Source organism: Triturus cristatus, chromosome 10 (genome assembly GCF_964204655.1).
Source record: "Triturus cristatus chromosome 10, aTriCri1.1, whole genome shotgun sequence".
Taxonomy (NCBI): domain Eukaryota; kingdom Metazoa; phylum Chordata; class Amphibia; order Caudata; family Salamandridae; genus Triturus; species Triturus cristatus.
In genome coordinates this window covers 1189691610-1189705820 of record NC_140593.1, presented here as the reverse complement: position 1 = coordinate 1189705820, position 14211 = coordinate 1189691610, and the positions used below count along the sequence as shown (strand labels likewise).

At 45.4% G+C, this 14211-nt stretch overlaps 1 protein-coding gene across 2 annotated transcripts in view; it reads right to left on the bottom strand.

Moving 5' to 3' along the window:
* CXXC1 (CXXC finger protein 1) overlaps positions 1–14211 on the bottom strand; it is a 99063-nt gene that overhangs the window by 68624 nt on the left and 16228 nt on the right. The window lies entirely within an intron of this gene.

Below are 14211 nucleotides of genomic sequence, written 5' to 3'. Positions count from 1 at the left end.
GCCTCACAGACTCCACTCTAGCCACCATTTACGGTTTACTACAAGCCGCAGCAATCCTCATCAACGGCCTGAAATAATAGAAACATATCACCCCACACGGATGGAACTCAATGGGTCTCCCTCGCAGCCCAGCACCCTCTTCAAAGCCAGCAGCACCATCTACAAAGCCTTCGCACCAGGCACCTCTGCTTAGCTGGCTGGCAGGATTGCCATCTCCAGTAGCTCTAAGAATGCCCACAGACAGGACACCATCAAATAGGAAACAAAACAAACAAAAAAGTCCAAAGAATAAAAAATAAGGCAGCAGGCCTTCTCCATCTAGATCGAGGACTCGGAAAGACATCCCTGTATCCATCAAGACTGCCTCAGTCCGGATCCAATTTAGGAAAGAGCCGAAGACACTTCTTTTCAAACAGCACTGCATCACAATACAGGAAGCGTTCACATGGTAAATGTGCATCTGCCTTTGAACCTGTATTGTACTATGTTGCCTTTTGGCTAAGTTGGTGCAATACAAATGCCACACACCTACACGCTAGTGTGCTTAGTCCAAGTCCATTTGCACACTTTCAAATTACTATTAAGAATATAAGTAGGCTATCCTGTTGTTGGTTTAAACATATAATAACTGATAAAACCCCACCACAAGTGAAATAGCCCTCACCAGTGTAATCATATAAACACTGATTAACACTTGCACAACTACAAACTAAACGCCATTCAAAGAATGGAAAGGGGGAGTGTAAGAGTCATCATCATAATAATTTTATTCGGAATCTTTTTAATTGATCCATAAAAGTACATAAAATACGAAGAGAAAATATCATATATAAGAATAAAAACTTTTATTTCGGTATGATACCATAAAAAGACATAAATACTTATTTACAATAAAATTGATTAAAATGTACAAATGAATAGAATATAATCCATCATAGACACCTTATTTTAGAGATAAAATTACAAGAACACAGTTGAAAGCATTATTAGTGGAGACAAAATAAAACAGTGTCCAGTCCCTAAATAATCTCATATCTAAACATGCTTTCACTACGGCGCTAAAATCATCTCTGGGGACAAATAATTACCTCGCAATTTGTAATTTTTTAGACCTAGAAAACCACATGGAAAGGAGGAATCTGGCCGTCGCAAACACTATCATTGGGGTAGTGTCGTATTTGAGGATTCTGAACACCTCCTGATAGTCCGTAAGGCCCCTGGACTTACAGAGTTGAATGATCCATTTTTTCCTTGCCTTGATGTAGAGCGGGCAAAAAAGGACAACATGCAACTCTGACTCACAGGTATCAATACATTCTGGACAAGAGCTCGTGGGACAAGGCACATTAGACCACCTATGGGTAAAAGCCCTTAGTGGTAGCGAGCCGTGTCTGAACTGAATGTATAGTTTCTTGGCCAATGGGGGTTGGATGACATCCAAGAAAGCTTCAAAATGGGGACTGGTCTTAATGTCCAAGAAGGTGTTGGTGAGCCTACCCAAGGAAGAATGTAGTAAAATTTCCTTTCGATACTGCTGTAGAGCCTCAATCAATGATTTCTTAGTTAACAAACAACTTGTCTCTTCGGGTGCAAACCACAGGTCCCCCATTCCTATGAGATGACAGAGGTTCTTGACATATGTCAGCCATGGTATTTTCCCCAAATTCCCTCTTGACAAGAGATCACCAAGATCCTGCCTATAGCTCGCAAGCTCGAGTGTTGACCAGAGTCGTCTCCAATACAGGAGAGGGCGGTTCAGGGCGATCTCATCCATAGGGACTAAACCTAAATCCCATCTCAGGGGAATTAAGGGGGTACTCATAGGTAGTTTCAGGAGTCGCCTAATAAAAGAATTCTCGGTTGAAGTTAAAGGGGCAATACTACAGTGGTCCCAAAGCTCAGCGCCATAAAGCGCGCCCCCTCTAGCTTGGGATTTATAAATTTCCATAGAGGGGCCCAAGGGTTTAGAAGAAGTATTATTGAAAACCTTCAGGATACCCCCCACGGATTGTGTTAGCTTCAAATTGGCCTTCGCCATATGGGACCCCCATTTCATTTTATCATTGAGAGTTACCCCCAAATAATCAAATGTGGATACCCGATCCAACTCTATGCCTTCCATCTGGGGATGAGGACAATTAGCTGAGCTAGAGCTGAAGACCATAAATTTGGTTTTAGATAAATTCAGTTCCAGATCCCTTTTTTTTTACAAAAGGAGCAGAAAGCCTCTAGGGAATGCTGGATGCCCATAAACGATTTTGACAATAGGAGCGTATCATCCGCAAACATTAGGGCAGGTATCTTACGCCCCGCTAACATTGGGGAATCCAGATTAGTAGCACACAAAAGGTGCTCAATCAGCCCATTGATAAAAAGAGAGAAAAGTGTTGGGGCCAAAACACATCCCTGCCTCACACCCTTTTCAACCGGAAATGGACCCGAGATTTCCCCACTTCTCCCATATCTCACCCTTGCATAGGTGCCTTCATGCATACGTTTAAATAGGTGGCAGAGATAAGGGGGAGCACCCATCTCCATGAATAAAGCCCATCATTTCTCCCTTTGGACCATGTCAAACGCGGACCGAAGGTCCACGAAAATCAGATACAAGTTACCAGCACCCATAGAAACTGTCTTCCAATAGATCAGCTGTAGCCTGAACAGTTGATCAATGGTGGAGACTTTTGCTCGAAAGCCCGCTTGGAGAGAGGTTAAGATTTGATGGTCCTCCATCCAAGTCTGTAATCTTATTAAAAGGACTCGGGCAAACAGTTTCTGTAGAACATCGATCAAGCTTATGGGGCGATAATTAGCCGGGTTCAAAGGGGAAGATTTTTTGTGGATGGGTATAATTTCAGCTCCTAGCCAAGTGTGGGGGATCTCTAGGCCCTGCAGAATAGCATTAAAGTAAACCCATATGTAAGGAGCCCAGATTTTTATTTCACTTCGATATAGATCACCAGGAATCCTATCGAGCCCCGGGGCTTTCCCCACAGATAGGGTACTAAGGGCCAACTCGATTTCCGAGAGGGTGCAGGATCGACTCTCCAGATCCTCATGTTCAGGATAACCCACAGCAATATCATTTGGCTGAATTGCTAGGTCTAGTCTGCTATTGGTATTATTAAGCGAATAGAGGGGCTTGAAATACTCAAGCCAAACCTCCTCGCTAAGATTAGGAATGATGGCAGACGGACTTTCTGCCGAACCAGCTCGTACAAGATTCCAGAAAGCCCTCAGATCACGATCTTCTAATGCTTGCTTCATGCTTAGCCACCTTGAATCCTCCCACTCGGATTTTGCCTCTTTTATCAGGATTTTGTAGTAGACCCTCGCAGCTCTAATGCTTGACTGAGTACCTTCTTTTACTTCCCTAATCAAAACAGTCTTGGCCAGCCTACAAGTTTTATTGTACCAGTGGTCATTCTTTGGGGTCCTTGGCCTCTGTGTGGTAGAGCTGTAAAAATAGCCAACCAGACCACCAAGAAGTTTATTGTGAATATCCTGCAGGTCCAGGAGGTGATTCTGCAAAATGTCTCCATTAGGACTCAAAAGGTGGGAGACCTCCTCGAGAGAGCAGGCGACGCTGCGGTATAATTCCGCCAGCCTTGCCTCGTCGGTCACGACCCTTGCCCACCTGATGCGTCTACCACCTGCAACTAAAACCAAATTCTCGCCGCTTGGTATTGCTGGACCCACGGGAACTATACGACCACCGATATTGGTTGCCAGTTCTAATGACAATAGGTTGTGGTCGCTGTCGACCCTAGGTATAACAGAAAAAGCTCCTAGCTAGCCCCAGAATTCGACATTCACCAAGATATAATCAATTGTTTTTTTTTTTTTTTTTTTTGGAAAACCTTTATTTCAAGTATCAGGACACAGCTATTCAGCCGACAGCCCGAAGGTTCGGCAGCATTGAGAGTTAGATACAGTGACGTGTCCCCAGTACAGTACAAAGAGTAGTGCAAAGGTCCAATTTTAGGTAAACACAAAAAAGGAAAAAACCACAACAAACCCCAGCAAGGCAAGAACATTGAAAGCCCATGGTGAAAGCCCCCAGGGGAGGCCGGACCCCACTCATCTACTAGTTACAAGACGGTGTACGGAGGAAGAAGGGGGGCAGCAGAGGCCCAAAACAGTTCCTAAAACCCAACTGTGCTGGAAAGAAGGTCAGGGGGAAAGCTGTTCCTCGGGAGGTTCCAGATCCGGGGCAAGACATAATCCCCCCCTGTATTGATTCCACCGCCCCCAGATGGCATGCCACTTCCGGGGGCGACCTCTGGAGCAATAGACCGTCTTCTCCCTAAACATGCTCTAGTCCATGTTCTCTTTCCACGCGGTCAGTGTAGGGGGTCCCGAGGAGCCCCACAATCGCGCGATATCCCTTTTAGCGACCATATTACCCAGAGTCACCCATTGGGTCTGCGCCTCATCGAGGTCAGTGGGCCCCCAGACGTTCAGGAGGCAACACCGCGCCTCCGGCTGCACAGCAATGCCCGTCACCTCCCCCATAACTGCATGGACTCTCCTCCAGAACTCCACAATGACACCACATTCCCAAATGATGTGCAGGAAAGTGCCCACCATACCACATCCCCTCCTGCACAGGCCATCCTCCGAGAATCCCATGTGGACCAGCCTTGGCCCCGTCACATACACCCGGTGCAGTATTTTAAGCTGCACCAGCCGCAGACGCGACGGGATCGCAACCTCCTTAGGAGAAGAAACCGCTGACTGCCAGTCCTCATTATCCAACTCAAGGCCATCCCTAGTCCACTGTTCTCTCAGCCCCAAAAGCATGTCTGCCCGGACGTTAATCAATTTCTTATATATGAGCGAGATCGTGCTCTCGGGCATATGACCATCAAGGACCCGGTCCTCAAGGGGAGAGGACTCCGGCACCTTCTCACCCTCCACGAGGACTGATCGAAGGGCGTGGCGCAGCTGGATATACCTGAAATACTCGGAGGGCCCCAGCTCATACTCTGTCTGCAACTCCTCGAAGGACTTCACTCTCGCCTTATGCAGCATATCTCCCACCTTGGATATACCTATCAGGTCCCACTTATCAAAGCCCTTCGTATGCCAGAGCCTTCCCAATCTCTCCGATTCAAACAATGGGGTAGCGAGGGTGAGCCTATCCTTCCAGCCCAACGAGTCAGTCGCCATCTTCCACACACGCACCGCCACACCTGTGGGCCCCGTGAGGGACGAGTCTAGGGACCGCGAATACAACGCCCTGTAGTAGTTGCCACCACGCAGCAACCACCTGTCCATGGCATACCCAGGGCTGAGGGCGGGGCCATAAAATCCATGGTTGATCGCGCTCAGCTGCGTGGCCCAATAGTACCGTCGGATGTCTGGAAGCGCTATGCCCCCATCGTACCACGGGAGCGTCAACTTTGCAATAGCTATTCGCGGCCGCCCATCCCACAGCAACGTCCGTTGGAGGCCTTCGACCTCCCGAAAGTATTTGGCCGGGACCCAGTCCAAAGTGTTCTGGAGGGCGTAGAGGAAGCGGGGAAGAGACATCATTTTGAACAGGGCCGCACGCCCAACAAGGGAGAGCGGCAACTTCCGCCAACCTTCAACATCTCGCCTCAAACGTGCCAGGGGGGGGAGCAGATTCCTCTCGTAGCGCACAGCAGGGTCCATGGATATAAAAATCCCCAAATACACGAAACCCTGCTGGGCGACCTGTATCGAACATGTTCTAGGGATCGGTGGGACCTCGCCACTAAGAACGTACAAGTACGATTTGCCCCAATTAATAACGAGCCCCGAGTTCCTACCGAACGATGCGAGTACGTCACAGACCACTATAAGTGACTTCTTAGGTGAGGCAAGGTACAACAGGATATCATCGGCATAAAGCGAGATACGGTCCTCGTGATCAGGCGACCACCGAAGGCCCCGTATATCCGGGTGCCAACGTATCCACGCAGCCAACGGCTCAAGGGCGAGGGCGAACAACAGAGGTGACAGGGGGCAACCCTGCCGAGTACCCCTACCAAGTCGAAACGGAGTAGAGGCCCGACCATTCACCACAACATTCGCTAGCGGCCCCTCGTACAGCAACCTAACCCAACTCACAAAACCGCGACCAAAACCAAACTTGGCCAGCACGGCCCATAGGTATGCCCACTCCACCGAGTCAAAGGCCATCGCAGCATCAAGAGACGCCACAATAGCCGGTTCACGCAGCGTGCCCGCCCTGGCGATGACGCCATGAAGACGCCTAAGGTTTAATGCTGTGTTTCGGTGCGGGATGAATCCGGATTGATCCGGGTGAACCAGGTCGCCAAGTACCCTAATCAAACGTGTCGCCAGGAGTTTAGCCAGAATTTTCGGCTCAGCGTTGAGTGAAATGGGCCGATAGGAGGCGCACCTATCTCGGGGTTTGCCCTCTTTATGTATGACCACGATCGATGCCAGCCGCTGGTCCAACGGAAGGATCCCATCCCCCCGCGCCTCCAAAAACATGGCGCGCAGGTGAGGGGCGACCCTATCCGGGAACAGCTTGTACAGATCGATCGGCAATCCGTTCGGTCCAGAGGCCTTACCCGAGTTTAACGCGCGAATAGCCCCCGCCACCTCGTCAACCGTTATGTCACCATCCAAATCGTCCCTATCTATGTCAGAGAGGCAGGGCAACTCGATATCACGGAGGAGATCCGACGAGTCCTCGGGCGGCCTGTCCGACACAGAGGAATAAACCCCATGAAAATACTCCGCGAAACACTTCACAATCCCCTCAGGTTCCGCAATCGCCTCTCCCCTCACTCCCGTCAACTCTGGCACCACTCTATTGACCCGTTCTTTCCTGTCCAACCACGCCAGGAGTTTCCCTGCCTTATCGCCAACATCATACAGGCGGCCCTGTTGTTCCCTACTGAGGGTCTTAGCGTCGTTCGTCACCAGGTCCCTATATTCCGTCTGCTTCAAGCAAAGCTCATGCAGTGAGGACTCTGTAACCCCCTCCTCCATAGCCCCCTCAAGGGCCGCAATCTCCTCCTCTACCTGCCGTACCTCGCCATCCCTCCGATTCTTGGCAGCCACCACCAGGGAGAGGGCTTCCCCCCGAAGCACGGTCTTAAAAGCTTCCCACAGCGACACCGCCGAGTCCACAGTTCCCAGATTGTCCTTGAAGTAATTATCTACCTTCTTTACCAGGGCGCTGCGCATCTTGGGGTCTCGGAAATACCACGGGTTGATGGGGGCCACCCTCCCTCCTCCCGATATAATCAATTGTTGAACAGTTCCCGGGTCTATTATAAGTATAAGAACTCGGGACATCAGGAAGAAGTCTGCCATTACAGGCCCTCAAGGAATGAAGGATAACTATCTTGTTAATCTCAAGGGCCAGAGGCAATAGACGTTTTTCCGGGTACATAGTACAGTCTGGGATTTTATAATTTTCATCCTCATCTAGAGTAGCTGAGGGGATCCCGAGGAGGGGTTCAAAATGGCAGTTGAAATTAGCACCTATTATTTTATGGGACAAAGGGGGAAGAGAGTGTAAAATGGCATCGAGGGCACCCAAAATCGATAAACCCAGCTGTACAGGATGGGGATGCAAGTAGACATTAAGTACTACCAGTGAATATCCAGCGGGGAAAGTAAGTAGCAAACATAGAATATCAGGGCACTGTGAATCTATGGTCTTAACTGTACAACCTAAGTGAGTAGCAACCCAAACAACTAACCCCCCCCCCCCCCCCCCCCCCAAGAGGGTCTACCCCTGCCTCCTTGAACCGCGGGGACGAAAAAAGACGCATAGCCCACCCTCACTGGAATGTGCCGTAGCCACGTTTCTTGAAATAAGCAAATATCATATTTATCCATTTGCTCTCCCCACTCTGGATTAGGGAGTTTAGACCCCAAACCAGCCACATTCCAGGACCCTACTAGGGGTCTACGTGTAACTACATGGGAGGGACTGTCCGCTAAAGGGACACACTCGCCACAACAGTGGGAAGCTATTCGGTCTGAAGAACCAGACTCAAATGACCCTTGAATAGAACTATTGCTTTGGGGGGATAAGGGGATAGAAATTGATCCTATCCCGATTCCATATGCTACATTAGGAAGGGCCACCTCCAAACTTGAGCCACCCCTTACCAGGCCCCCTTTCACAAGCATGTGTATTCCTTCAGTTTGCCTCAAAGATGATGGTCAATCCACACAGCTAAGTACATCAAATGGGTTAGCAACCGGAATATTAAAATAGGATTGATGGGTGACTTGATGAAAATAAGGTAGTTCCATGGGGTTTAGAGCACAAGGGTACGTATAAAAATACCCCAAGTGACAAGTGTCGATAGAGCCTAATTTAGACTTCCCTCCAAAATCCAATATGTGGCCAACTGCTCATGGGTCCCTAAATTTAATTAGGACACAGTCCCCACCAATATCTTTAGGTCTGGTCCCCAACCAGCAAACCCTGCGCACAAAAAGAATCTCCCCCAGGTACCTAAAATAGAGAATACATCTTATACACAATTACAACTCATTCAATTAGTAGTTAGAACTTCATTAATAAAAATCATCATCATAGAAAAATTAAAGCGATTTCCTTCTTTTTATAGCCAGGCTTATATATCCATCGACAGCTCGGTATACTAATTCATTATTGAGGGTATAAATAAAATTCAAGGCATCCTTAAAAAAGAAAAGTTTCTTTGCCATAAAGTTTGGCCGTAAAAATATTCTCCTTATATCTCGATAAAACTTGCGGAACAGCATAAAGTGCATCGTAGACTGGGTAGTTTTCCCATCACATGGGCATCTGTAAACTATTTTCTGCCATCTTTCATGCTTTGGAAAAGCCACCAGTTCATGGACAGTGCCCAAACGTAACCTTGTCAGGAAAATCTGACCTGGGTATTTGTAACTTTAACTAGATATTCAGGTAGACCAAACTGCGTTATACTAGCCATATATCTTGATGTGCTTGATTTTTTTCTCTTATCTGTTAGCTCTTTGTTGGCTTTGTTTCTCAATGTAAATCTTTTTAATTTCATTTTGCCCTATTGCAGAATACCTGCGGGACTTATCACTGATAGGTCTTTATCGATTTCCTTCAACAGCTTATCCATATATGCTAGCCATGGGATTTTATTGGAACGTTCCAGTGCTAAGCAGTCCTTAATTATGTCCCTGGTGAACTCTGTTCCCTCCTTGCACCAGATGTTAAGCCAAGAACATAATGCTCCAGCTTGTATTAGCTCGGCAACATACGATGCAACCAGTTCTTTATATAGGAGAGATAAGGATGTAGACCTTGGTACAGCCAGCATACGGAAGAAAAAATAATTTTCACAGGATTGTAATATATTTGCACTGGCGTTACCCCATACTCCAGAGCCATAGGTTGCTACTGATAAGCATTTACTGCCATATAGTTTGAGAATATCGCAAATAGGTCTACTGCCTATGTGGTTACAAAATCTGAAAATAGCTTCCATAGTTCTGATAGGTTTAAATTTTAACTGGTCTAAATGGGGACGTCAATTACTATTAAAGGAGAATAAAATGCCTAACATAGGAGAAACTTCGGACTTCTGTCAGCTTATGTTCCCTCACACAGGGAGTCTTTTTCTTAGCCCTACCCCGTCAGCAGACCATCACAAATGTTTTAGTAAGATTTAATTTTAAGTCTTTTTGCTCCATGCATGAGACACAAACTTTGACCAGTTGTTGTAGTCCGTTTGCAGTTCTAGATATTAAGACTCCGTCGACTGCATACAGGAGCAGCGGGGTTGGACGAGAGCCTATTTTCGGGGAATTAGTGTTCAATTCTTGGAGGGTTTTGTCAATCCCATTAATGTATAAAGAGAAGAGGAGGGGTGCATAACAAAGCCCTTCCGTATTCACCTGGACACCTTAAAACTTGGGCTGCACTCTCCTTCCCTCCCATACCTTACTCTAAATGTCAGCCTTGCATGAAGTTGTGATAAAAGTGACACAATGTCATCTGGGGCGCCCATATCAATCATTGCTTCCCACAATTTAGCGTGATTTACACAATCAAAGGCCAAACTAAGGTCTGCGAAGCATAAATGGATGTGTTCTTCCTAGGCCAGTGTGTATTTATCAATGATTAAGTTCAGATTTATGCACTGCTCTACTGGCTCCATATCACCCCTAAAGCCATATTGGGATTATGTCAGGATGTTACTATCATAGGCCAATGTCTCCAATCTTCCAAGGACTATTCGCTCCATGGTCTTTACTGATTAATCTAGAAGGGATATGGGACGGCAGCATTTCGCATCTCCCGTTGCCTTTTTTTTAAATGGGGACAATTATACTATTGGTCCATGGTACTGTGACCGGAGAGAAACTTGGCAGCCTTTCCAGCAACCCCAGATGATTTTTCTTTGCTCTTTAATACTGCTGCTCTCTACTGATGACAGGCTCAACCCAGAAACACGTGTCTAGAGATATACAGCAATGTCTAAACCAACTTTGGTGAAAAACTCCAGCTAGTTTTGAAGTAAGTTTGAACTGTGTACTGCATTTACCAGGATGCAAAGGGGCGAACCGTGCTGGGACTGTGAGCCAGTGTGCTCCCAACGCCCATTCTGTTTAAAAGGCTCCCTTGAGCCAGCAATCTGACGAGCTTTGGAGGTGCACCTGTGTGCCTGTGAGTGGTACTGTGACCTGAGAGAAACTTGGCAGCCTTTCCAGCAACCCCAGATGATTTTTCTTTGCTCTTTAATACTGCTGCTCTCTACTGATGACTGGCTCAACCTAGAAACACGTGTCTAGAGATAAACAGCAATGTCTGCACCAACTTTGGTGAAAAACTCCAGCTAATATTGAAGTAAGTTTGAACTGTTTACTGCATTTACCAGGATGCAAAGGGGGAAACTGTGCTGGGACTGTAAGGCAGTGTGCTCCCAACCGCAGTGTGCTCCCAACCCACATTCATACTATTGGTCCATGTATAAGGTACGCAGCCTTTGGCGGCTGTGTTGCAGACCGGAGTTAAAAGTGGTGCCCATAACTGCATATATTTTTTGTATGCATCGGGCGGAACCCCATCGAGTACCGGGGCCTTACCATGTTTCATTTTATTAATTGCAAAAATTACCTCCTCTAGCCCGATCTGTTGTAAGAGTATGGGAGTCTAAGAGTCATTTTGAAGGGGCCAATACAATGTTACTTTGTTATACATGGTTGCAGCAAGAAAGACTGGGCTAACTTTATTTTGCTCGGGTTTTATTATTTACACTATTGTTTCTTCTTCCTTTTGCTTTTTCAGTTTTGTGGTCTTTGGTCTAAAGATGCAGGGTATAGAAGCATGTTTTGGGTCTTATTTAATTACTTTATAAAAACTGTAGAGAATCAGGAAATATCAAAATCATGTTCGATATGTTGGCTATGTACGATTCTTTCACTGATAGGTAAAATGGCTGGTTTCATAAGAATCTTTCCCAATATGTACCATCACCTTTACCCACAGACAGAAAATGGGTAAAACCCTATGATACATCAGCCCCCTTTTCTAGCGAGTCAATATTGATAGTAGGTGAATTGTTAAACACCCCAGGCTCTAAACATTCAATGCAAGGTGTAGTGACAGGTATATGTGAAAAGAGTGCAGTCACGAAGCATCTGGGATAGTGGTGAAAACATGACACCAGACTTTTGGAAAACATAGAACGTAGTGTCACTTGGAATGCTGCTGCAAAAAGTTCTTACCAAGTTCAACAAAGACTGGAGTGATACTTTTTGTATTTGCAGTGATTCAGCTATGTATCAGAAAAAGATGTGTGATGACCTGTCATACATCGATAGCTGAGCTGAAGTGCTTCCCGGTAAAAGATCCTCACTATTTGCTAGATGGTATGCTGAAACCATCTTTACAATCTTCAGAGTTAATGAAGAATGCTATTGACTTTGTAGTCCATTCTGGTGCACTGTTTCGTTATGCGCATTAACTAAAATGCAAATATTTCTAATTTTGTGCTTTGCGTGGCATCAAAGTGTCATCTCAACTATGTAATTTAGCTGGTGGTTCTCATTACTAGAGGCCGTGAATGCTATATTATCCACGTGGAAACCATTTACAGATTTTTTGCTTAGTTGCGAGGTCAAATGCAAGCAATTTGAGGCTCTTCGGTTGCATATTGACAGTAATGTGAAAAAAGTACACTCTACTGCAGTCTTAGATTTTTACAGGAAAACATGACTGCTATAGAGGACATAATCAATAAACTAGAGTCTGACAACACCCTTGTCTACCAAGTCTTGAGTGTAATTGGTGTAGATGTGAAACATCTCCTTGAGAGTAGGCTGGGCGACACAGTTAGTGACTGGTACTGCAACATGTTCCATGTTAGAATGCTTGCCATTTGGTAAGCAGAGAAATGTTGAGGAGCAATTCAGGAATGTATTTAACAATGCATGAGAAATGGCTTGGAATGATGCATAGAAATACCCCTTCACCAAACATGGCGTTTGAGGTCAATGAAGCCTCACTGTAATACGCTGCACAAGTTCTAAATCCCTTCCGTAAAGGGGAGTTTTTTTTCCGGAATTGAAAAGTACTGCTTTATTTTTTACCACTTCAATAACTCTGAGGTCATATGCGCCCAGTTCAAATCATATTTTGCAGAACCCGTCACAGAGAACTGCAATCTTTAGGTGCACCAGTATTGGCATGGGAAGATAGGTCACTGGCCAGAGTTAGCAAATTGTGTACTGGCTACTTTAGCATTGCCCGTCTCAAGTGCCAATGTTTTGAGGGCCATTTCACTGATAAAAGTTTACATGGCAAGGAAAGAGGGAGTACGCATGATGAAAGACTGACTGAAGTATTGTATGGTGTACTTTAATAACTTTGATTTGTAAAAATGTATTTGGACTTCATACACTGTACATACATTGTCTATATACCATACACTATCAGTGCAGAAAGCAAGCAATAATAAAAGCAAAACATACCCTAAACATCAGAAAAACACTGTTTCTGTGGTTTTTAATGGTGCAAGAATGTGTAACTACTGACCCGCTCTTTTTGAAGGTATTGAAATCACTGGAAAACACTGACAAAACCCCTCCAGAATTTACCAAAAATAGAATCTGAAAACAGGAAAGCCTAAATATAAGCATATTAATGCTCTTTCTAGATTAGAAAACTAAGCACAGTCATCCTTCAACAGTTCCCAATGCAAAGCCTGTGTATCTGTTGACTTACTGCAAGTAGGCAAGCACATCTGCCCAAGTCATTTTGTAATAGTGAAATCTCAATGACATCAGGGAAAGATGTTGCTACAGCTTCGTTATAACCAGAGGCCACTGGCGAGGGCCATTTTCAGACAAGAAACTACAGCAATATCCCCAGTGGCAATGCACTACTGCATGAGCTGAAAACCCAGCACCCTTCCCTGGCCTCAGAAAGATTGATGAGAAAGAACAGCTGAAATAACACTGCTGTAACACTAATGTTACTTCACTGAATGCTTTTGTTGGTTTTTTTTAGTAGGTTTTGTTGTTGCTGCTGTTTCTTATAAAAGGATAACCCCGTCATTCCCTGCTCTTGTCTGCCACTCCTCATTTCACCACAAAAGCTTCAGGTGCAGTTGTTCCTTTCAAAAGTGGACTTTAGTGCTCCTGGCACTTTTAAGACTCCAGCCAGCACATAGTGCATACTTGTTATGCTGTGTTGGGGATGGGTTTGAGGGGTCACCTATTCCAGATTATACTTGTGCAGGCATGTAAGAAGAGATGGATAAGATGCTCTAAAACAATGGAACGCTGCACAAAAAAGCAGTCAGAGTTTTTAAGATAGATAGTAACCGGACATCTTTCGCAACAAATAGTGAACATATCCATATAGTTAGAAGTTGGTCAGTGTCAAATAATAGAGTGTCGTGAAACCTTCACAGGTGTGTGTTGATTGAATAAATGACCTTTAACATAACACACAACTTTATAAGGAATAGCAAACATGTATAAGTGTACTAGTCCATAAGAATCAGATTTAAAGAACCATACTGCAAGTTTATCCGCTATATGTTTAACATGAGGTGACCGGGCCAATACTCAAATTCTAGGTTTCTATTCTACTTTCGGTGTGGACTTTTGTACTGTTCCTCTTTCGTGAAGCATGCCTGGAGGAAAGAGTTTGTCACTGAAATTATGTTTTGTACACCCAAATTTAGTTGGTATTGCTATACCAGTGACACTGGTAATTTA